At 46.0% G+C, this 22,861-nt stretch overlaps 1 pseudogene; it reads left to right on the top strand.

Annotated features, from left to right (window-relative positions):
* LOC146200320 (uncharacterized) overlaps nt 1-22,547 on the top strand; it is a 71,797-nt pseudogene extending 49,250 nt beyond the window's left edge.
* The last annotated feature ends 314 nt before the right edge of the window (nt 22,548-22,861 follow it).

The raw sequence follows: 22,861 nt of genomic DNA, 5'->3' as shown, positions 1-22,861 counted from the left end.
GCGACTGCTGCCCTCCGTGACTCTTCTATCGGGGGAGGAGGTTGTTGTGACCGTGCATGGTCCGCGCTTGCGCGCGACTATTGTTCGCCTGTGGGCATGGTGTTGATATGTGCTGTTATTGCAAGGGCTCTAAGCGAGCCTGGTTCCATGAATCTTTTTGTGTGAGCCTGCTTTGCTTTGTCGAGACCCTGCAACTGCCAAATTGGCCCTGTCAAGGGAACCTCAAGAAAAATACAAAGAAATGTCGCCCTGTGGGAAATAGCCGGAAGTGCTTTTGTTCAACTGTTCACCCTTCCCGTCGAGAGGCGCTATTGTCAAGTGAGGAATGCCTATTGTCCAAAGGAGACGATCGGAATGACACGTCCGCTGACTTACAGGAGAAGAAAGGAGCATGAGGAATACGGCCATTAGAGGATTTCCCGGGAATGCAGGAAAGAGTTGCAATTACCAGAAAGGGACAATGCTGGGAGCAGTATTTGTGGCGGTTACGTACACTTGGGTTTTAGAGAAGGAAATCCACTTGCCGGAACCATCATATCGGACCATTGCAGAAGAATAGAAATGTACCTCCTCGCCGTTCCCAAGCTCTACCCGCCAACAAGTGACCACGCCCGACGAAACAATACCGGACCAGTCAGTGCAGTGATGTGTTTGATTGAATGCCGATATCTGAGGGGCGTGCCCTGGAACTGGTTGGTCAGCATCTTCAGAGAGGGGCTGGACATAGAGGGTTTTAAGGACGTTGCAGAGCACGAAATGACGCTCTGAGCCCTGGGTAAACGGCTCATCCAGACGCTGCTCGCTATGAACTCTTAACGCTTGCCATTTTGCTGATATACCCTTTTTTCATGTAAATAAGTTTTCTCAAAGTGCCATTAAACCTGCTTGTATATATTTTACCAACTTCGAAAATTCAATCCTTCATCAACCCGGAGTTTCTGCACGCTATTGAGTTAAGGCCGGATCGACTTAGTCCCAGCGTCACGACACCAGTGACAGATCCCAAAAAGTCCATCTGATGCGGGTGCTAAGCAGACATAAGAGTAGCTTTAATAATTGCCTGCAGAGGGGGTGATATTCTAACGGGGGCGCTAGCACATTCATATCGGATGTTTAACTAAGCCCAGAATTATGAAATAACCGGGCGCATTTCCTTCGGAATGTCAATCTCAATGTTAAACCTCTTCACTCCAAGCATAGAAAGGGCTAATGCTATATGCATAAAGCGAATAAAGCTCTACCGCAAATGCCTGGTAGCCAAGCAAGGGCCACATCTAATGCCGACAGCAGTCCAGAAAACAATGCGTTTCGCGAAATGGAAATCACATCTCTGTGGCTGCTCGTTTTTCGACTCTGCAAATTGTAGAGGATCCATCAGGAACGTCCCAACCTTTTTTAAATGTAGAGCACATAAGGGCTTTTAAAGCTGAGCTGGTGTCTAATAAAGATATCAAGTTTTTTAGGATCACTGTTTAATCTACCATCAGGCATATAATATTGCGTGCTAGTCTACAGGTACGTGAGCTTGGAAGATGACTATTGGCTTAAGAAAGTTTTGTTAGATTACAAAGTGTTTGATGCCTGTTTGAAAATGACCCAATGAGTCCAAAATATGGTCTAAAATTCATCTAATGTGGAGAGGTTGACGAGAAAAATGGGCTGACGTGGGAGGCATTAAGACCCTGACTATCTTTCATGTCAGTGGTATTATGCAAGTAAAGTAAATGCAACTACCTTTATAAGCAATATTTTATTACTGAGAAGAAAAAAAAAACCTTCTGTCCAGCTCAACGCTACATATAATACCCATAAGGAAGTGCACAAAGTGGAAACGTATTTCATTGCTGAACATTTAGTTGAAGTTGCATCAGCATAGTAGATACACAGAATACAAAGTCATTCAAATACATGAAACAGGTGGAAGGGGTATAATATCTAATTCCCGCGCAATACCGTTGAAGTCCCTCCTGTCCTAAAATCCGGCTTGAACTTTGTAGGCTTTTGCATTTTAAGCCAAAACTGGTGAGCGTGGTAGCTGGAAGTTGACATGACCTGGCATTGATTGCTTGGCGGGTTCTTTGATTTCAAGACGGCTTACTTTGCAACATTTGTAAGCGTAATTTTATGTCTATGGTCGGTATCTCATAATAGTGTAGGTTTATGTGGACAGTCACCAGCACATGTTTCCCATATTGGACCCAGATGGTCTCCTCACCATGTACAGCGCATAAGTAAACGGAGCCAGCTTTTCCGTTCAAACTATTGTCATGCCTTGTGCACTGGGTATTTAAAAACAATCCTTGTCAAAGTAAAAGGGCATTGTCGTCTACTACCGGTTCGCACGTACTGCGACTGCGATTTTCAGTTACGGTATGAGCAAAAAATGGTAGAAAGAAAAATCGTGCTAAGTTTACTTTTGCCCGCAACGGTACTACTGGTTTAAGGTATCGTGTAAACTGCTTGCACTGATTGCGACGTCCAAGCGGTAGCTATGCCATGAGGTAAGCGATCAAATTGAAACCTTGGCTTATCTACATACACCAAATACTATTACGTCTGACTGACTACAATGCAGTCTATGAAGCCGTAGCCATACTAAGCAAACGCGAGCTTAAGCGATATTAATTTAGGCCTATGCACTGTTGGAACAAAGAGGAGGAGGAGGAGGAAGATGAGGAGGAAAGGCAGGGAGGTTAACCGGTAAAGGAACCGGTTTGCTACCCTGCACTGGGGGAGAGAGGTAGGTGGGTATAAAAGTTGTGGGTGAGTGAGGTATTGGTGAAGACAGTACAGTCACATTACAGACATGTCACATGACATCACGCTACATTCATATCACGTAACATGAAAAATCAAAGCCTTTCGATCAGTCCTGTGCTTTTCATAAAGCGGAGCAATGCATGGGAGGCTTTCATCGCAGACGATCACCGTGGCCAGGGACCTGGGATCTTAATTTCAGTCAGTGGGCGTCCATCTAGACGCTCCAGCGTACGGCATAGACACTTTCTTTCCTCGCTGTATATGGGGCATTCGCAAAGAATGTTGCCTATAGTCTCGTCGCAACCGCAGTTTGCACATCCAGGGCTATTTGGCATACCTATCACAAAAGAATAAGAGTTGTAAATGCTACACCAACCCAGAGGCGGCACAGCAAAGTTTCTTCACAACGGGGTAGGGCAGGTGGAAGCCGGAGCTTCAGGTCAGGGTCTAGGGATTTTTGGCGGCAGTTCGCACACTGGTCAGAATTCCACAAGGAGAGCGTGTGTTCCCGCGCAAGTGCGCGAAGCCTGCCCGCTGCGTCTGCGCTGGAAAATGAAATCATATTGTAGCAAAGTATGCTATAATCATAACCACATGCACTAGCGCTGTGCCGTCTTCTCTGGCTCGTGCGTGCATACATCTTGGTAATAAGCACCGTAGTCTCTCTGAAGTACTGCTGGCGCTTTGTTTGCCTCGGCGTCTTGGTTGTGATATCCTGCTCGCCTAAGAAGTCTGCCTAATTTTTCTCTCCCTCTTCGTACATTGGCCAGCCGCCTGACAATGTGCCCGACAACAAATATTGTGGTACGCTTGCTTATTACACTTTCCTAACTGTCCTATAGCTTTTCACGAGCCGGAACGGCGTTTTGTCTATTGTGAACTAGTGTGCTTGGGGCAGTCAAGACAGAAAGCTTGACTTCTTGAAATGTTTTTACTTCAAAGTAATATATTGATACTCGCGTTAAAAGGTGAATTGTTTTGTACCAGTATGGTGAGCCAGCAACGTTACCCTTTATTCACAAAGAAGCGTCTGACTTCTTAACGAATTCATGTGTGTGCATACATCATCATCATCATCATCATCAGCCTGATTATACCCACTGCAGGGCGAAGGCCTCTCCCATATTTCTCCACTTAACTCGGTTCTGTGCTAGCTGCATCCACTTGACCCCTGCGAACTTCTTAATCTCATCCGCCCACCTAACTTTCTGCCGCCCCCTGCTACGCTTTCCTTCCCTTGGAATCCAGTTTGTTACCCTCAGCGACCATCGGTTATCCTCTCTTCGCCCTACATGTCCTGCCCATGTCCATTTCTTCTTCTTAATTTCTACTAGAATGTCGGTAACTTGAGTTATTTCTCTGACCCACTCTGCACGCTTTCTATCTCTTAATGTTACCCCTACCATTTTTCGTTCCATAGCCCTCTGGGTTGTCCTCAACTTAAGTAGAACTCTCTTGGTTAGCCTCCACGTTTCAGCCCCATAGGTGAGTACAGGCAAGATGCAACTGTTGTATACTTTCCTCTTGAGCGATACCGGTAAGCTGCTAGTCATAATCTGCGAGTGCTTGCCAAATGCGCACCATCCCAATCTTATTCTTCTTGTTATTTCCTTTTCATGGTCCGGATCTGCGGTTACTACCTGTCCTAAGTAGACATATTCGCCTACTACTTCCAGTATTTCGCTACCTAATGTAAACTGCTGTTCCTTCCCGAGGCTGTTGAACATTACCTTAGTCTTCTGCATATTGATTTTCAAGCCTACCTTTCTACTTTTTCTATCTAGGTCATCAATCATTATTTGCAGTTCATCCCCCGAGTTGCTTAGCAAGGCAATGTCATCAGCAAATCGCAGATTACTGAGGTATTCTCCATCTACCCTTATCCCTAACTGCTCCCATTCCAAGTCTCTGAATGCTTCCTCTAAACAAGCTGTGAATAGTACTGGGGAGATTGTGTCTCCTTGCCTAACACCTTTCTTTATGGGAATTTTGTTACTTTCTTTATGCAGAACTATGGTTGCTGTGCAGCCACTATATATATATCTTCCAGCACTTTCACGTACGGCTCGTCTACCCCCTGATTTCGCAATGCCTGCATCACCGCCGAGGTTTCAACTGAGTCAAATGCTTTTTCGTAATCAATGAATGCTATGTATAAGGGCTGGTTATATTCCGAGCATTTTTCTATCACCTGGTTGATGGTATGGATATGATCGATAGTAGAGTACCGTTTCCGAAACCCTGCTTGATCCTTTGATTGATTGCAGTCTAAGGTTGTCCTGATTCTATTAGCGATTACCTTAGTAAATACCTTATACGTAACAGACAGTAAGCTGATTGGTCTGTAATTTTTAAGGTCCTTAGTGTCCCCTTTCTTGTGAATGAGGATAATGTTTGCATTCTTCCATGGCTCCGGTACCGTCATGCAATTGTGTGTGCATACACAATTGTTTTATTTTAACCTGTTGAAATGAAAATTTACATAGTAGTGGCGCACGTATATTTCTATAGAAATTGAATAGAACGCTAAATATCTTCTAAATAAGGAAGAGCCTTAAAATCCTGAGCGGTATCGTTTTTGCTGTGCAATATTTTTATCTCGACGCACCAATGTTTCAACGCCGGATCTTGAATGCGAATTGATTGGCGAGTGGATACATTCAGTTTCAAAAAGGGGGAACCGCTTTGCGCTCATTCACCTTGTCATTATTTTTTGTGGAAGCAGAGACAGTAGTCTGTCAACCAAGATCCGTATAACTCGTGCTATGGTCTTTCCAGTTGTGATGTATGGATGCGAGAGTTGGACTGTGAAGAAGGCTGCCCGCCGAAGAATTGACGAGTTTGAATTGAGACTCTTGAGAGTTCCTTGGACTGCCAGAAGATCAAATCAATCGATATTGTCGACCATAAACCCTGACTGCTCATTAGAGGGTCAAATTCTAAAGTTAAAGCTCAGCTACTTTGGCCATTTGATGAGATGGGAGGAGTCGCTGGAGAAAGATTTGATGTTGGGAAAGGTTGAGGATCGCCGGAGAAGGGTAGGCAGCGAACGCGATGGTTACATGACATCCTCGAGGCGCTGGAGATGAAGTTATGTGATGTTAGGAAGGTAGTGAGAGACCGAAAAGCTTGGCGTAACATGGTCTATAGGGTCACGAAGAGTGGGACACGACTGAACGACTGAACTGAACTGATACATATGTTTCAAGTTTCTTCAGTATCTCGCAGGGACGATCGCGGTGGTCGGGCAACGGCTAATGCATTGGAAATATTTCGGAATTGCACTTTGGTTAGAATTTGTGTTACGTAAGTTAAGTGCAGAAGCTGCAATGATGAAACAATAAAGATGCCGAATTGTGCGCGTTATCACTGGTAAGGGATCGAAAATGTAACCGAGAAAGAACACTACACCAACCAATCAATTAAAAAGGAAATTCCTAGACTGAATTCGCCTTTCATAGAGTTAAAAATTCGCGTGGGAAGTCTGTGGCGCTGGAATATTCTTATTCATTGTTTTCAACTAGGGGGACATTTGCAAATGCTGACTTTTTTACAATGTTTGCACTAGCGACTATGAACATTTCGGTGGTTCTGTAAAAAGGGTTCTGTCAACAGTAACCTTCAGACTATAACAAGTCAAAGCGCTGGCGTGCACCGCTTTTCAGACCTATTATTACCCTCTTTCCGGATGCCGCACGTGGAGACAGTTTATCTCTCTAATCCGTGAGCAGCTTTAGCTACAGGGTGTGTCTAAGTGTAGTACCATCTTGTTTTAAACTATAAACCATATAGTAGGACGGACAGAACGTGGCGCCGATTTATGTTTCTTCACGAAAAAACAAGGCATTGTAGTGTTTACGCAACAGTTGTGTAAATGTGGAAGAAGTCTGTATTATTTGCACTTCATTCAGATCCCACCATTATATCTCTGGCGTAAGAATGAAGAATTCAGTTTCCGCATTTAATTTATTGACTCATAATTATCCTTATTTGTTAAAAACCAAGAGTTCGTAATTGCTTTCCGCTCACTGTTTGGACACAAATGTCAGGAATAGCACCTGATTATGTGCGGAACTAGTATTGTGTGCGGAACTACTACTTTTTCTGTAAGCTGCCCGTTTTCAATTGTGTGGTCACAAAACTGGCCACCTGTAAACAGGAAGCGGTGCATATAATTACGGAGATTTGTTTCCGGCGGTACTGTGAGGAGAATTCCTCACGCCTATTTCACAGAATAAAACCGTTGCATGATTTAGGTGGCAGGCGACGCATAACAATACCATGAGAATTTCTAAAAATTGACACATATTGCTATTGAAGAAACCTATACGCGATTTTATTAGGTCTTGTGTGAAATGATATGGAAGTGTTCTGGAGCCGATGTGCGGCATAAAGGACTCGCAAAGAAGCTTGCAGGAGTAGTAGGAGGACGCACAGGATAAGCATATAGGTCCTGTTACTTATAAACAGATTCCTGAAACTTCTCTATGTAACATGTGGGATATTTATTAGGATTTATTGGAGCTTTGGATAGTTATTTTCGCCCAGGATACAGGAATCAGATGTGATCCTACGCAAATATGATTTGTTTATGTAAGGTTGCGAAGACAAGGTTTGATAGATGCGTGCGGCGTCCCAGCTGATTTGGATCAAGATTTAAAACCAACAGTGTTTTTTAAAGTTGAATGAACTGAACATCATTGAAAGTTTACTATTATTTATCGATCTCTCCTAGGAGGCCGAATGAGGCATATAGCAGAGATGAGCCTGTACTCTGTTATCGAGGTTTACCGGAGAGGCAAGAACTAGGAGTACGATTCCTTGTCAATGAGTACATAGCGGGTAATAAGATGAATTCTATAGTATTAACGAGATGGTGGCAGGCATCGTGATTAAGCTGAATAAGCAGTATAAACTTAAGGTTCTACAGGCATATGCAGTTACAATGACCAGGCAGTTGGAAGCTTCTACGAAGATGTAGAATCGGCAATGCGAAAAGTAAAAACGCACTATACTGTACTAATGGGTGACTTCAAAGCCAAGGTAGGGAAAAAGCAGGCAGGCGACCAGGAAGTAGGTGACTATGGCATTGGTTCTAGGAATAGTAGGGGGGATTTAATAGCTGAGTTTGCAGAGCGCAATAACTTAAGAATAATGAATACCTTCTTCAGCTAAGGGAAGAACCGGAAATGGATATGGAAAAGTCCTAACGGGGAGACTAAAAATGAAATTGACTTCATACTGTATTCACCCCCGCTATTATGCAAGATGTAGAGGTAGTCGGGAAAGTGCGATGCAGTGATCAGAGGATGACGAGGTCCCGAATTAGTCTAATGCTGAAGAAGGAACGCAAAAGGTTAGTAAGAGAGAAAGTCCATTAACAAATTAGGGGTGATGGGGAGGGTAGTAGAGCTCACGATCTCGCTGTAGAATAGATATACAGCTCTAACCGAGGATGGCGACAATACCCTAGGAGCAATAAACAAGAATTTCAGAGAGCATTACTGAGTGCGCTGTAGAAGTAGGCGGTAGGATAGTTAGAGAGGATACCGGTAAGCTGTCTAATTAGACGAAAGATTTGATTAAGAAACGTTAGAGTATGAAAGCTTCCAATACAACAAACCAGGGAGAATTGCCAGAGATATCAATGCTAATCAATAAGCGCAAAGTGGCCAATATAAGGAAGTATACACGGAGAAAATTGAGCACGCTGTAAAAAATGGCAGAAGCCTTAAAACGGCGAAGAAGGACTTGGGCATGCGCAAAAATCTGGTGTGTGCGCTAAGGAATAAGGCGGCAACGACATCATGAGTATGGACAAGGTAGTCAAAGTAACTGAGGAGTTCTATAGTGATCACTACAGTAGGCAAAGTACCCAGGACCGTAATGAGATTCGCGGCAAGCAAAAACAATCATACCTTCCACCATTGACGAAGGACGGGGTTAAGAAAGCAATGGGAACTATGAAAAGGGGGAAATCAGTTGGAGAGGATCAAATAACTACAGATTTGTTGAAGGCCGGGTGGATATTGTGCTATAAAAACTGGCTACCCTGTATCTGCAGTGCCTGCCAAAGTAGCACACATTACATGGCCCACCGGGGGCCCGTATGGGCAAGTTGGGCTTGGGCAACCACAATAACACCCACGAGGGCCGGCTTTAGGGATCAAGCGGGCAAGCCCAAATTGGGCTTGCCCCTGCTTTTTCCATTTGGGCCTTATATAGGCGTGGAAAGGGCTAACTGAGTACACATTCCCACATCTGGCCCTCAAGGTTCCCGCTCGGGAAATTTTAGGGCCGATGCAAATGAAATTTGGGCTTTGTGTAGGAAACGCCTGGGCTGATCTAATTGGGGCTGCCCATTCAAAAGCCGAATAGGTCCCGCATGGGCCGCGGCGGGGCTAAATACGGGTATGCCCGCACATTGCCTACATGGGACCCTTGAGGATTACTTGAGGGAAGGTCAGACGAAAATCTGGTATTCATGCAGAAAATTCCTGGGCTGCCCGAAATAGGGTTGCCCACCAAAAACCTAGATAATTTCCGCGTGGGCGGGAGCGGGGCAGGCAATTGCTCCTTCCCACTTCTGCCCGCATCGGTCTCTTGCAGGACAATTTAGGGCAGATGCGATGCACATCTGGGCCTAAAGCAAATAGAAGACGGGCTAGTACGATTGGGGCTGCCCACGCAAAAATCGAATAGGTCCAGCATGATTTGCGGCCGGGCTGAAAAGCGACCACACCGCCACGCTGCCCACACGGGTATTTCTTGTGGTACTTGCGGGAAAATGCAACATATATTCGTAGTCAATGCGGTAAAATCAAGATCAGCACAATTGGGGCGGCCCATGAAATGCTGCAGTGGGCCCCAAATTGGCCGTAGGCGGGCTTACCGCTCTGAAACGTCTCCACCCTATCTTTAAGGCATCATTTTATTTATGCAAATCATGTTATACCGGCTAATATTTGCCTCTTCTGAAGGTTTCACATAACTGTCCTAAGCATATCTCTGCTATGAATAAAGACTATTCATTTTTACTCTAACAACTACGTTAATTATTCAGTGTCGGCAGAAAATATGCAACAGTAACTGCTCCGCTTTACGAGTATGCACTGAACGACCTCCAAATGTTTCTTGCGGCATTACTATTCTACACGCACCACCGAAATAAATTTTCCGACCAACATGTTGGGGTTGATGTGGGCCAGCCCACATTATTGTAGTGTTGGGAATAAATTTCTCTCATGTTACTGAGTGTCGCATACAAGCAAAAAAATATCGCTTAATGTTTCGCAATTGATGATTAATGGAATTTGGGCAGCCCCGAAAATGCCAGATTCTACGTGGGTCAGCCCGAAACGGACTGGCTTTCGCAAATCCCGCGCCTATATAATTCCGGTATTGGAGGGATTATTCGACTTAAAAATTAAAACCTTGATCAATGGGATGGCATTGCCTGCACAAATGTGGGACCCATTAATGATTCTGGTGTGCTCCCACATTCGTCTACCTGGGCTGAATGCGGGCAGCCCTATTTGGGCTGCCCACACGGATACAGATTGGGACCGATAGCGGCAGTATTGGGCAGCCCACGCGGGGCCCCTCTGGTTACGTGTTGCAAATCCCGTATGGGCTGCCCTCACGGGCCCAACGCGGGCCCCCACGTCATAGCCCCCTTTGTGCTACTTGGGTGGTGTCATCGACGGTACCGGAACCATGGAAGAACGCAAATATAATCCTCATTCAGTAGAGAAAGGATGCTAGGAACCTTAAAAATTACAGACCAATGAGCTTACTGTCTGTTACGTATAAGGTATTTAGTAAGGTAATCGCTAATAGAATCAGGACAACCTTAGACTTCAATCATTCAAAGGATCAAGCAGGGTTTCGGAAACGGAACTGTACTATCGAAGATGTCCATACCATCACTCAGATGATAGAAAAATTTCGCCCTTATTTGTTTGGGCGGTCATTCTGTGTAGTGACAGACTATCATGCTTTGTGTTGACTGTCCACACTTAAGGACCCCACTGGCCGTTTAGGTCGCTGGGCCTTGCGAATACAAGAGCATGAATTTACTGTGGTATACAAGTCCGGCCACTTACACCAAGACGCTGACTGCTTGTCCAGCCATACCGTAGATCCTCCCGATTTGTCCGACCATACTGCTGACGACTACATTTTGTCCATCTCGGACTTTATAAATATCGCCTCTGAACAGCGTCGGGATCCTGCCCTGCAACCAATTATAGACCAGCTGCGCAACAACCCCGATTCTTCCGCCAGCATGTTTGTGCTCCATAACGAGACATTATACAGACGCAATATGCGTCCAGATGGCGCGGACCTTTTACTGGTTGTTCCGGCTCATCTGCGCTCTACTGTCATCGCCCAACATCACGACGCCCCTCCAGCAGGACGCTTGAGAGTATCACGCACGTACGACTGTGTGCGACGACCATTTTTCTGGCCTGGTTTCTACCGCTTTGTCCGTTGCTACGTTGCCGCTTGTGAGCTATGTCAGCGCCGTAAGACACCATCGCTTCAACCTAGTCGGCCCCTGCAACCAATCTCAGTGCCGACTGAACCGTTTTCTCGTGTGGGCCTCGATCTTCTTGGGCCTTTTCCGACGTCGACGTCTGGAAACAAATGGATTGCTGTGGCGACTGATTAAACTACCCTATATGCTGTAACCAGGGCCATCCCTACCAGCTGCGCCTCCGACGTTGCTGACTTTCTTTTGCATGACGTAATCTTGATTCATGTCGCTCCGCATCAACTGCTCACAGATCGTGGCCGCTGTTTCCTTTCTAAAGTGGTTCATGACCTTCTCCGCTCATGCGCTACTCGTCACCAATTCACCACTGCCTACCATCCGCAAACGAACGGTCTTACTGAGCGCCTAAATCGCACACTGACCGACATGCTATGTATATGTCCAATCACCATCGTGACTGGGACATCTTAACTTTCGTCACGTTCGCCTATAACTCCTCACGCCATGATACCGCCGGATACTCTCCCTTTGATCTATTTTTCGGCCGCAACCCTGTACTCCCCTTCGACACCTTACTGCCTCTTGACAACTCTTCCTGTAGTTACGCTTCGGACGCAATCGCCCGCGCTGATGCCGCCCGCCACATTGCTCGAGACCGGCTTGGCGCGTCTCAGTGCTCACAAAAGCGTCGTTATGACCTACATCACGTAGACGTCCACTACCCTCCTGGTTCCCTCGTACTTCTTTGGCTTCCGGCACGTCGTGTGGGGATGTGCGAGAAACTTCTGCCTCGTTACGTGGGTCCTTACTGCGTCCTGCGACAAGTCACCAATGTGACCTATGAGATCGCCCCTCTACAGCCCCTCATCCAGAAATTGTGCACGTCGCCAGTCTGAAACCATACCATTCAAGTTCTCCTGTGTAGGCATCCCCGGGACGGTGCTTTTCTCGCACGGGGAAAACTGTTACGGTGCGCAATATCTAGTTGACGACGACGCACTGGTGTGGTGTTGTGAAGAAGACGACGATCAGGCTAAGCTGGGTTCGTGCTGGTGGTGTGTGCTTCTGAGAGTTATCTGGCGTTTACCACTGTGTAAGCTTCCATTAACAATATTTTAGTTATTAGCGCTCGCCATGAACCCGGAAATTATAGTACCCATGCTTAGCGCATAGTATCCAGAAATGCGGCGAAACAAACGCAATTACGTGAGAAGAAACACAAAACAGAAACAACGTGTTCGTGTTTATTGCGCCATATTTCTGGGTACTATGCAGTACAAACTTTCTCCTCAAGCTGTTATTCTGCTTAGCGCAGTTTGTAAAGCAACTGCCTCTGAAAGCCGAAAATTATGAATGTTTCTTCTATTAGAAAGCTACTGGAGCCTTTCTTGGCAGCCGAGCGGGTGCTTATTGACGGCTTTTGTTGAGTAATCACCCCTTTACTAAAATATCGCTCCACATTTGGGAGTTTCCTAAGTAATGTTAAGGCAATTTTCCGCCCTTATGTTGTTCTAATTGTTCTCGCCCTATCTAATGATTTATTAGCCATTATTTCTAGCTCAGCCGCAAAGTCGGTTGTCCTGGTTGAACATTTCACTGACATGCTCTTTTCACAAACTGAAAGTTCTGAGATAGCAATATATTGCTCAGCCTTAGTTGTGTGCCTCTTCTTGGCTCCATGGGAATTAGTAATTGCATCTTATTGTGAAGGGGACCAACAATTCAAAATTTGTCTGAACATTGGTCCAACCGTCAGCATGACATAAGAAAGTATATTTCTTGTGATATCTAACAATGCGCTGATGTGGATATATTTTAGCACTTGGAGCAGGACACCGTGTAAGGAATTTGTGGGGTCACAGCAGAGCATCCGACAAAACAACCAGCGCGGCAGGCAGCCCATGCACAGCGCGCGCACCGAGCCCGCGTCGTTAAACTTTATTTGCTTCTTTCGCTGGCTGGGAACGCTGATTTTAGCGCCTCCGCTTTGCAGCGTCGCTGTGCACTATAGCCCCCCTCCCCCCCTTGACACGACGGAACGGGGAAATGTATGCGCCGACGGGGCAGGGACGAGGGTACCTCGGCTGGAAGCAGGTCAGCAGTAAGCCAGCAACATCCGATGGGACAGTTAGACGTTCCACCAGTGACAAAGGACGAGGTCAAGAAAGCATTAGAAATTATGAAAAGGGGGAAACCAGCTGGAGAGGATCAAATAACTACAGATTTGTTGAAGGTCACGGCGGATATCGTGCTAGAAAAACTGGTCACCCTGTATACGCTGAGGCTGGTGTCATCGACGGTACCGGAACCATGGAAGAATGCAAACATTATCCTCATTCATAAGAAAGGAGACTCTAGGGACCTTAAAAATTACAGACCAATCAGCTTACTGTCGGTTGCGTAAAGGTATTTATTAAGGTAATCACTAACAGAATCAGGACAACCTTAGACTGCAATCAAGCAAAGCATCAAGCAGGCTTTCTGAAACGGTACTCTACTATCAATCATATCCATATCATCAATCAGGTGATAGAAAAATGCTCCGACTATACATAGCCCTTATATATAACCTTCATTAATTGCGAAAAAGCATTTTTCGGAAACGGTACTCTACTATCGATAATATCCATATCATCAATCAGGTGATAGAAAAATGCTCCGACTATAACTAAGCCTTATATATAACATTGATTAATTGCGAAAAAGCATTTCACTCAGTTAACAACTCGGCGGTTATGCAGGTATTGAGAATTCAGGGGGTGCTGGAAGATGTATATAGCGGCTGCACAGCCACCATAGTTGTGCATAAAGAAAGTAACAAAATTCCCATAAAAAAAGGTGTAAGGCAAGGAGACACAATCTCTCCAGTACTATTCAAAGCTTGCCTAGAGGAAGCATTCAGAAACTTGGAATGAGAGCTGTTAGGGATAAGGGTAGATGAAGAATACCTCAGTAATCTGCTATTTGCTGATGAGGGTGCCTGGCTAAGTAACTCAGGAGATGAACTGAAGTGCTGGGCAGGTTACAGTTTTCTCTTTACACAGAGACTTCACAAGTCAAGTGTTTTGGATGGACATGCCTTATTGCACATGTGTGACGGTTGTTTGATAGTGTGAAATTGGTGGACTTTTTGGCTGTCTTGCCTGGATGTTAGCTGCTGGGCAAAGAAGAGGTGCGTGGAGATGTACTTGAGTGTAGAATCGGTGAGTGTCATGCTTGGACGATGTTTAGGTTCTGCGGGGAAGAAAGGGCTACTATCTCCTTGTCAAAGAAAAGGTGTGTGAAGAAGATTTTCTCGGGTGTAGTAGAGGATGAGTGGGGAAGAGGAAGTGTGTGTTCAGATCCATATTACAGTAGGTAGCGTGCGCCTTTGTTGTTTTTCTTCTCATGTGATTGTGATTGTTGCGCCATATTTCTGGGTACTATAAAGCACCACATGCCCCTCAAGCTGTTATATTGGAAAGTCACGTCGGGGGGGGGGGGGGGGGGGGGCGCAGGACGACGTAAGGCAGCAGCATAGTTCATCGCTGTTTTTGCGTGATAGCTGTCGGAACCTTCGTCTGAGAAACGACCAGTGCATCCTGAACGTCTTCGCGGACGAGGTCTGCTAGCGACGCAACTTGCGGGTGCGATGACGATAGGAGGATTCGGCGAACCTCTTCTCGAACAACCTCACGGATAATCTCACTTAGGTTATCCGACTTGTAGCTGTGGCATCAAAGTTTTTGTATAGAATACTTCAAGAGGCAAGTTGTACTGTCGATTCCGGGCGTCTAAGGTCCGTTCTAATAAGGATGCTTCTCGTTAAATTCGGCCATGGCTTTGGGTGGGTTTTGACGAGGCAGGGAAAATGGGATTCATGGGCACCTCGCATTAAAAAACTCTAATTTCCTCACTTATTTCAAGGCTACTGTGCAGTCCCCGAGTCCACAACTACGTCAGTCGTTATCTTCTGGACTGGACGCTCACCGTAGCGCGGTTGAGGTGCCTGGGATAATGACCTGTTGTTTTGCGTTCTCCATAAGTGCGCTTTACGGATGGCGGGTCTGAATTCCTGCTATGTGATGGGCACAGCTGGGACTTGGTACTGCGCAGGAGGTAAAGTAGCAGCAGGAGGAATAGCTTGTGGCACTAGGGCAGGTATTCGTAACGCGTCGCTGTAAGACAGTACATATGGCCCCGGTTGCGGGGTACTGGCGCTGGATGCACCAATCGTCCGATTTCATCCCGGACCATGTCCGTTAATGCAGTGACGCTTGCCATTGCAGCTTCGAAGCGTAGTTTCTGGAGCTCAATGCAAAATATTTCACACAAACTCTTGAAGTTCTTCAGCGGGCAGAGACGTACGAGTGCAGTGCCGAGCGTTTACTGCAGAAGCCCGTCGGCAGCACTGCGCACCCCGCTCTTGCCAGGAGCACTCCATTCCCATTTCCTCATTTGTAAAGTTCACCACAGTTCTCGGAGGGGCGCGGAAGAGTCCCGCACACAACTCCTTCTTTACACTCTGCATTTTGTGGCGCACCATCTTGGCCTCGGGCATATCTGGATCTGCCCAGTTGAAGAGTCGCGTGAAGAATTCAATTAGCATGGTACATTCATTCCGCGGCTGCGATCTGGAGTGCAGGGCAAGTTCAGCTTTCTCTTTCCGCTCCTCGGTGCAAAATATCGCCAACAACACTCGGCGAAAAGCTGCCCAGCTGGTAAAAAAACGCTTCGTGATTCTCGTGCTATGTTGTGGCTGAATCAAGTAAAGAAAAATAGACGTTTTGTAGCCTGCACTCACCGTCCCTCTGGTTGAAGCCCCCCGCCACATGGTCTAAACTAGCAAAGCAGTCAACGTTCTCGAACATATCACCATGGAATGAAGGTGGGGACAGAGGTGTGTGGACGACAAACGACGGGAGCGTTTCATACTTCTGAGTATGGCCGCCCGTGGGAAAAGGCATGACACTTTAAGGTGTTCTCAGGCCACTAAACTCAAGCTGTAGGCCTCATAGGCGACCGCTCGCCTTAAGGATAGTTGTATCTACAAACTTTGAGCTGGTTTTAAAGGTACCATCGAAGTCAGCGTACATGGGACGATATTTGGGACGGCTCCACCAAATGCACCGTCAAACAGCCAGCAGACAAATTAGCTTCACCCAGAAGGTAGGTTTAATGAGCGCACCCACGTGGGCAAGGCAGCCGGGAAGTCTGCGAGGAAGACTAAGAACGTCGGGGTCACTAACTTTGCTGAGGCTACCTAAACCACCCGGTAATGCATTTCGGCCGCATGACAGCGCAACAACAGTAATTAGGAATGCGGCAGTACTATTGTCGACACTTTAGAGATCAAAAATGTTATAATAAAAAGAATACACAGGTTATAAAAGCCAGCGACAGGTAAGATTACGCCAGTAATCATGAAATTATTGGAGGACAGTCAAAAAGTAGCAATCATAAGAAGAGGATACAAATTGAAATCAACAGACAACTTAATTGCGGAAGACTCCTCCAAAAGAGTACGAGACCTATAGAAGAACATTAGGACCGCGGCAAACTAAACGGCGACAGAAAAGGCATCATTTTCCTATGGCAAATGGTGCATTAACAGACGTGCATATATTTGGGACGAAGAGAAGGAGGACAAAGTGCCGATGCCAAACGTCGCACAATCAAAAGACTGACATCGATAAATGTAAACGCCCACAGTTCACTCAAGAAAACCTAGGAATTGATTAGAATGTAGATATAGTGGCCATCACGAAGACATGGTTATCACCTGCTCTCTTCGACCACGAGATTGGCCAATCGAACTACGCAATATTTCGGAAAGACCGGCCTTCACGGGGAGGCGGAGTGGCGTAAGAGATAAGAAAAATTCCTTCGCTTTGTCCTTTTTTTCGATGTGGGCAGCACTGAAGCCGTGTTCTGTAAACTGTTATAGGACGGGATGAAGATTGTTACCGGGTTTGTGTTTATTGCAGTCCATTTCTGACACCACATGCCATTCAGTCATTCAAGAGTATACATTCCGCGTCATGTCCATCAATCCAGGAATATTCTTACAGGTGACTTTAACCTTGCCGACATAAACTGGGCCTCAATGCAGCACACATCAGAAGCTTCAGATTCGCTAATAGATTTGATGCTAAAGTTTAAGCTACATCAACTGGTTTCTCGCCCCACTCGCATTCAAGGTACAACGAAAAATATCCTCGACCTCATACTTCTCAGCAGCCATTTTCAAATGAACCAAACGCAATTGGACATCATCGAATGTATATCTCACCACGGTATACCTATGCACGCATTCCCACTCATCGACTTTATTACTAGCCCTCCTAATGTGAAGAGGATCAATAACTTTAATAAGGCAGATGACGACAGCATACTGACCTATCTAGCTCATAAATTTCCATCTTTCCAAGAAAAAGCTTCATGTATCCACTGATGTAAATTAAGTGTGGCTTCATTTTAGGAACATTGTGCAGCAATTTGTAACTATATCCGTTTCACGATTCGCGCCGTGCTGTTGCCTATCAAATGTAGCTGTTGTGAACTACTCCTATACCTCGACATGTTATAGTTTTAAGCGCAACACAGCCAAAAGCATCTGCAGAAGACGAGTTTTCTCTTGTCTCTCTGGTTGCGAAAAGTTCACGTGAACGGCTCACGGTTAGCCAGGCGAGCTCCCCGAGTACTTGACCACAAAACCAACCCCTATTTATGTTCAGAGCAGCGCACTGTTGGAGAAGCAAACAACCCGCTTACCAAAAACGTTTTTTCCTATCAGAGAACGTGGTAATCATTCCAGTCATAAGTTTTAACGCCAAAACAAACTTCCGCGCTACTGTCGCGTTCATTACCCGAGAGCGCCGCAAGTGCGCCAATTCAAAGCATAACTGGTTCTTGCGCGATAAGCTAATTTTACGTACTTCGTATGCCTCTAGATATTCAGCCAATTTGCCGATTCAAACGAGAAAACTCAACATTCCAAGATCTTGGGCCAACTGATTAACCTGAAATTTTTATCTTTTCATTTTTCACAGCTTCAACTGCAATTATAGCATGTTGGGCCGGTCGGGCCTGGGCCTTAATTTTGAGTGCCGTGTCGGACCGGGCCGGGCTCAGTACCTTGCATAGTCAGTCCAGGCTGGGCTCGGGTCTGTAGCGTCAGGCCCGGGCCGGGCTTGGGCTCAAGATGTCGGCCTGGGCAAACCTCTAAAAGCAACACCTGAAAAATCCTGGATCACACGTGAAGTCATGCTATGCGACATGTAAACGGCTTCGCAAGGCTAACAAAAACAATCCGACACCATCTACGACTTCGAAGTTGAAACCGGCACTAAAAAAGTACAAATAAAAACTAAAACACGCAAAACAACATTATTACAGTGTAAAATTTCCCAGCTTCCATAAAAGTAGCCCACAAATATTCTGGAAGCATCTACGCAGTATCCAGCCTGCAACAACCAACCTAACAAAAGAACACAAAACTACAATCGCTAATAACTTCAACAGGTATATTCATTCTGTCTTCAAGAAAATTTTCTATTCTGCCACCACCTCGTACGTCGATACTTGATCAATTGATAATAACTATTTCCGGAATGCTTAATCTTCTATTCAACATGCACTCCAAAATATCCAATGGCCCTGATTAAATTCCAAAGAAAATCTTTAAAAATTATGCAGAGTGCTGTAGCAAATATCTGGTACAGATCTTTCATAATTCGCTGTCGACTGGTAATGTACTGCATGACTGGAGAATGGCTAGAATTATACCAATTCACACGACAGGAGACAAAGTGATTGTTGCTAACTTCAGACTTACATCACTGAGAAACACTTCATGTAAAATACTACAGCATATATTTCTTAACATATATAACTATGTTTATAGAACACGAAAACATACTATCTTCTCACCAAGGTGGTGTTCGAGCTGGGTTATCAGCAGTCACTCAAATAACAGTAGTCCATGACCCTACCATTTGCATTAACAGTCTTTCTCCAATCAACATCGTTCTACTTGATTTATCTAAAGCTTTTGACTTCGTGAGTCACAACAAGAGAACAGCAAAATTAAATAACATTATTGGGAAGGGAGAAGTTTCTGCCTGGATAACAAGTTTATTAACAAATCGTTCACACTTTGTTATAGTCGACCATACGCCATCTCATACCGTTTCGTCACATTTGGAGTGCCACAAGGCTCATTTCTCGGCGCACTACTATTGTTGATCTATATCAATGACATAACGAAATATATAGGGAGCAAAATTTAACTCTTCGCAGATGATTGCGTGATATTTAAAGAAATTAAAACAACAACGACCATTTCATTCCTTCTGAATCCCTCAACACGGTATTCGAGTGGTGTTCCCTCTGGCATTACCTATTAATGCTATTATTTCAGCAACAACGACAATTCCAAGAATAAAAGCAATCGCCTCACTTCACCCGCCGTGTTAATGGGACACCACATTTATAAGTTGACCAGCATAAATGCTTAGCAATAACACTGGCATCAAATCCTAATTGGGAAGCACACATAAATAATGTTATGAATGCAACACTACAAAAGTTATTCTATCTAATAAGACGCCTGAAGATCGCCCCCATTAATATCAAGCTTTTGGGCTATAAAACTTCTTTAGACCAATTTTGGAATACGCTAACACAATTTGATTTCCTTATAAAGCAACCAACATATCTAAATGGGAAGGCTTGAGAGGGAAAGCAGCAAGGTGAATTCATAGCGAATACCGCCGTAAACGCTCACCCTCACTTCTCTTAGGTCGTTCAGATCTAAACACTTTATCGACCAGACCAAACCAAACTCAACTCAAGTTTATTTTTCAAATATAGCAAAGCCAGTACAAAACGGATACCGCTGAGTACATATCGCATTCGCAGTCTAGAACAACACGGCACCAACAGGAGCATGCGCTAACGAAATATTCTTTTTTTAACGACGCTTTCAGGTGCTCGTTCTATCCACGGGCGATAAGAGAATGGAATCAACCGTTACCACAGAGATCTAGACAAGGCCTGCGCACCTCAGCAGCCTACGTCCCGAGAGGCGAATGGCGATACAGTACCAGCAAATGAAGGTGCGAGCGCGATTATGAGTCGAGTCACGTGGTATCCTCTTGCCACTTTACCCAAGCGCATACGCGCAGATTCATTAGATGACCATTTTTCGCTCATCCGCTCGTCGTGACATTTGCTAATGGGAAAAAGGGTGATTCTACGTCTTTGTTGGAATCTTGGGGATGATACATCAACTTAGCTCATCTCTAAAGAAGCACACTATCGCAGTTCGTATCCCGAATAGAATTATTCGTAAGATATCAATAACGCTTATTTTTATTCCCGCCTTTCCTTTACATGACACTGATAACTCATAGAAATAATATTTTGTACTCCTATTATTATTGAAGACTACTGAAAGTTTTGTTGTTTTTTAAGAAATGTCACCATGCTGTTGTGCTTATTGTTCGGTCATATTTTTCACAAAAACTCGATACTTTGTTGTATGCAATTGTTGAAACTGCTTTGCTTCTGAATTTTTTTCTTATTTATGTATATACGTAAAATGTATGTTTTGCCCATCTGCTAGGCTCTCGGTTGAGAGCGCTAGTATTCCTAAATAATAACAGTCACCGGATGCTGGCAGCAGGAAGTCAATCTGGGCGCTCCCGGTTGCGCGAGCTCGCAGTGCATGGAACCGTCCGCTGTCCGCAGACGCTTGGTCCACGTCAACAGGTAGCTTGGCGGCGGGAGACGCTCTGCCGATGCGAGAAGCCTCAGGTTGCCATCACGAGGCAGAGACGCCCGATTTCCTGGTGCGTCTGTCCAGCGCACTCACGACGACGCCAAGCGCGTGTACTGCTTACGTGCCCCAGGAGCCTATCAGGAGTCGGCCGCACCCAGGTCTGGTCTCCCGTCTCAAAGGAAATCTGTGATGGCCCCTTCCAGATCTGGTATCCCGGGTCGTAGGCCAAGCAGCACGCGATCAGCCGCAGCTCCGTAACCACCCATCCTCCAGCGACCCTGCTCTGCCGATCTCTCTCTTTCGTGTCACTCCCTGTCTTACGTGCCTTCTTGTGCCGCTAGTTGTAGATACCATTTTGGCACTCGCTCCTTACACCATATACTAACTGATCATTTTTAAAAATACCAGTGGAAATATTTTCATGATACATGGTGACGACCTAGCCCATCTAATTTACGCCTTCGTCCTCAGCCGTTTCCTGTACACAGTTCCCCATCTCCAACTCAACAGGCAGGAAATGGACGCCTTGTACGTCATGTTGCGCAGGGTGTTCAAGACGGCCCTACATCTTCCAATCAATACTTCCACACAACAGTTTGCCCTCCACGACACACTTGGGGTGCTTGTGGAGGCCCATCGCCAAGCCTAATACTTGCGTCTCACTGAACCCTCCACTGGTCGCCACATCCTGGAGACTTTAGACATTCGCGTCCCAGCGAATGACCCTACCCTCCTCCCCATACATCGCTCCCTCCACCGTAACCAGGCGTTTCCTTCGCAACATGCACCCCGAGTATCACGAGCAACGCCGCCGAGCCCGAGCAGCGGCGCTCCACAAATACTACGTCTCCGAAACGAACGCCGTATGAGTGGACGCCGAAAGTGCGAATGAGGGAGCGGAATTGGCCGTCACCGATTACTCCCTGCAACCTTTTGCTACTATCCCCCTTCCCTCGGTCACCTCCTCAGAGGCAGGTGAGGAAGCAGTCATCGCCTACGTGCTTGCACACATGGAAGCACGCTACATAATTTTCGACTCTAAAACTGCGATACTAAACTGTGCGTGTGGTAGAGTTCACGTTTCGGCGTTCAGCATGCTGAGCTCGCCCTCCGCTAACCCACCCCGCTATGTGGAGCTGATATTGGGGCCTGCACAGACCGGCAATCCCGGTAACGAGGCCGACAATGCGTTAGCCCGAGGTTCTTAAAACCGGGTGCCGGCGGCCTCCGATCCGGGATTCACGCGTGACCGCATGCACTTCTTCAGTGAGATAACGCAGGCCGATTGGGCCGTCTGACTTCTGTACCCTCCACTGCTCCTATCTTTGCAAAACTACCACCAGACGCTCTGGCAACGGCTACAGACGCGCACCTTCCCGTCCCCTAAAGACAGGCGAACACAGCCTCACCGATTCCTTTTGCCCCCTTTTGAAGAACCCCACCGCCACCATCGCCCCAATCCTGTTCCAATTCCCGGCAGATGCTCCCCCGCGGGGTCGAGAGCACCTTACTACCTCGGAGGACTAGGAGACGCTGCTGCATTCTGAGATTACGGTTCGGCAAAAGATCGTCACAGACTGGGCTGCCGCCGTCAGGAAGCATATTGTCACGGTATTGGCGACTGGGGCTAGGTTAACATAGCCGGTGCAGGTGGAATTACACGGTCCAAGCTTTAGGTACGTTCTGCGAGTCCGGAGCCGTTTCACTTCGTCTTTTTTTCCTAACTGCACTTCAACGTCTTTCGCTCCGAGCGCCCCCTGGCATTCCTCCCTCCTTAAGCATGACGCACACGGCACACGTGCACACAGGTGGACAAAAGCAAACGAAGAAAAAAAAAAGTT

Source organism: Amblyomma maculatum, chromosome 2, assembly GCF_055883805.1.
Source record: "Amblyomma maculatum isolate TAMU_Amacu chromosome 2, ASM5588380v1, whole genome shotgun sequence".
Taxonomy (NCBI): Eukaryota; Metazoa; Arthropoda; class Arachnida; order Ixodida; family Ixodidae; genus Amblyomma; species Amblyomma maculatum.
Note: the sequence above shows the minus strand (reverse complement) of the source record. Positions and strands in the feature narration are given on the sequence as shown.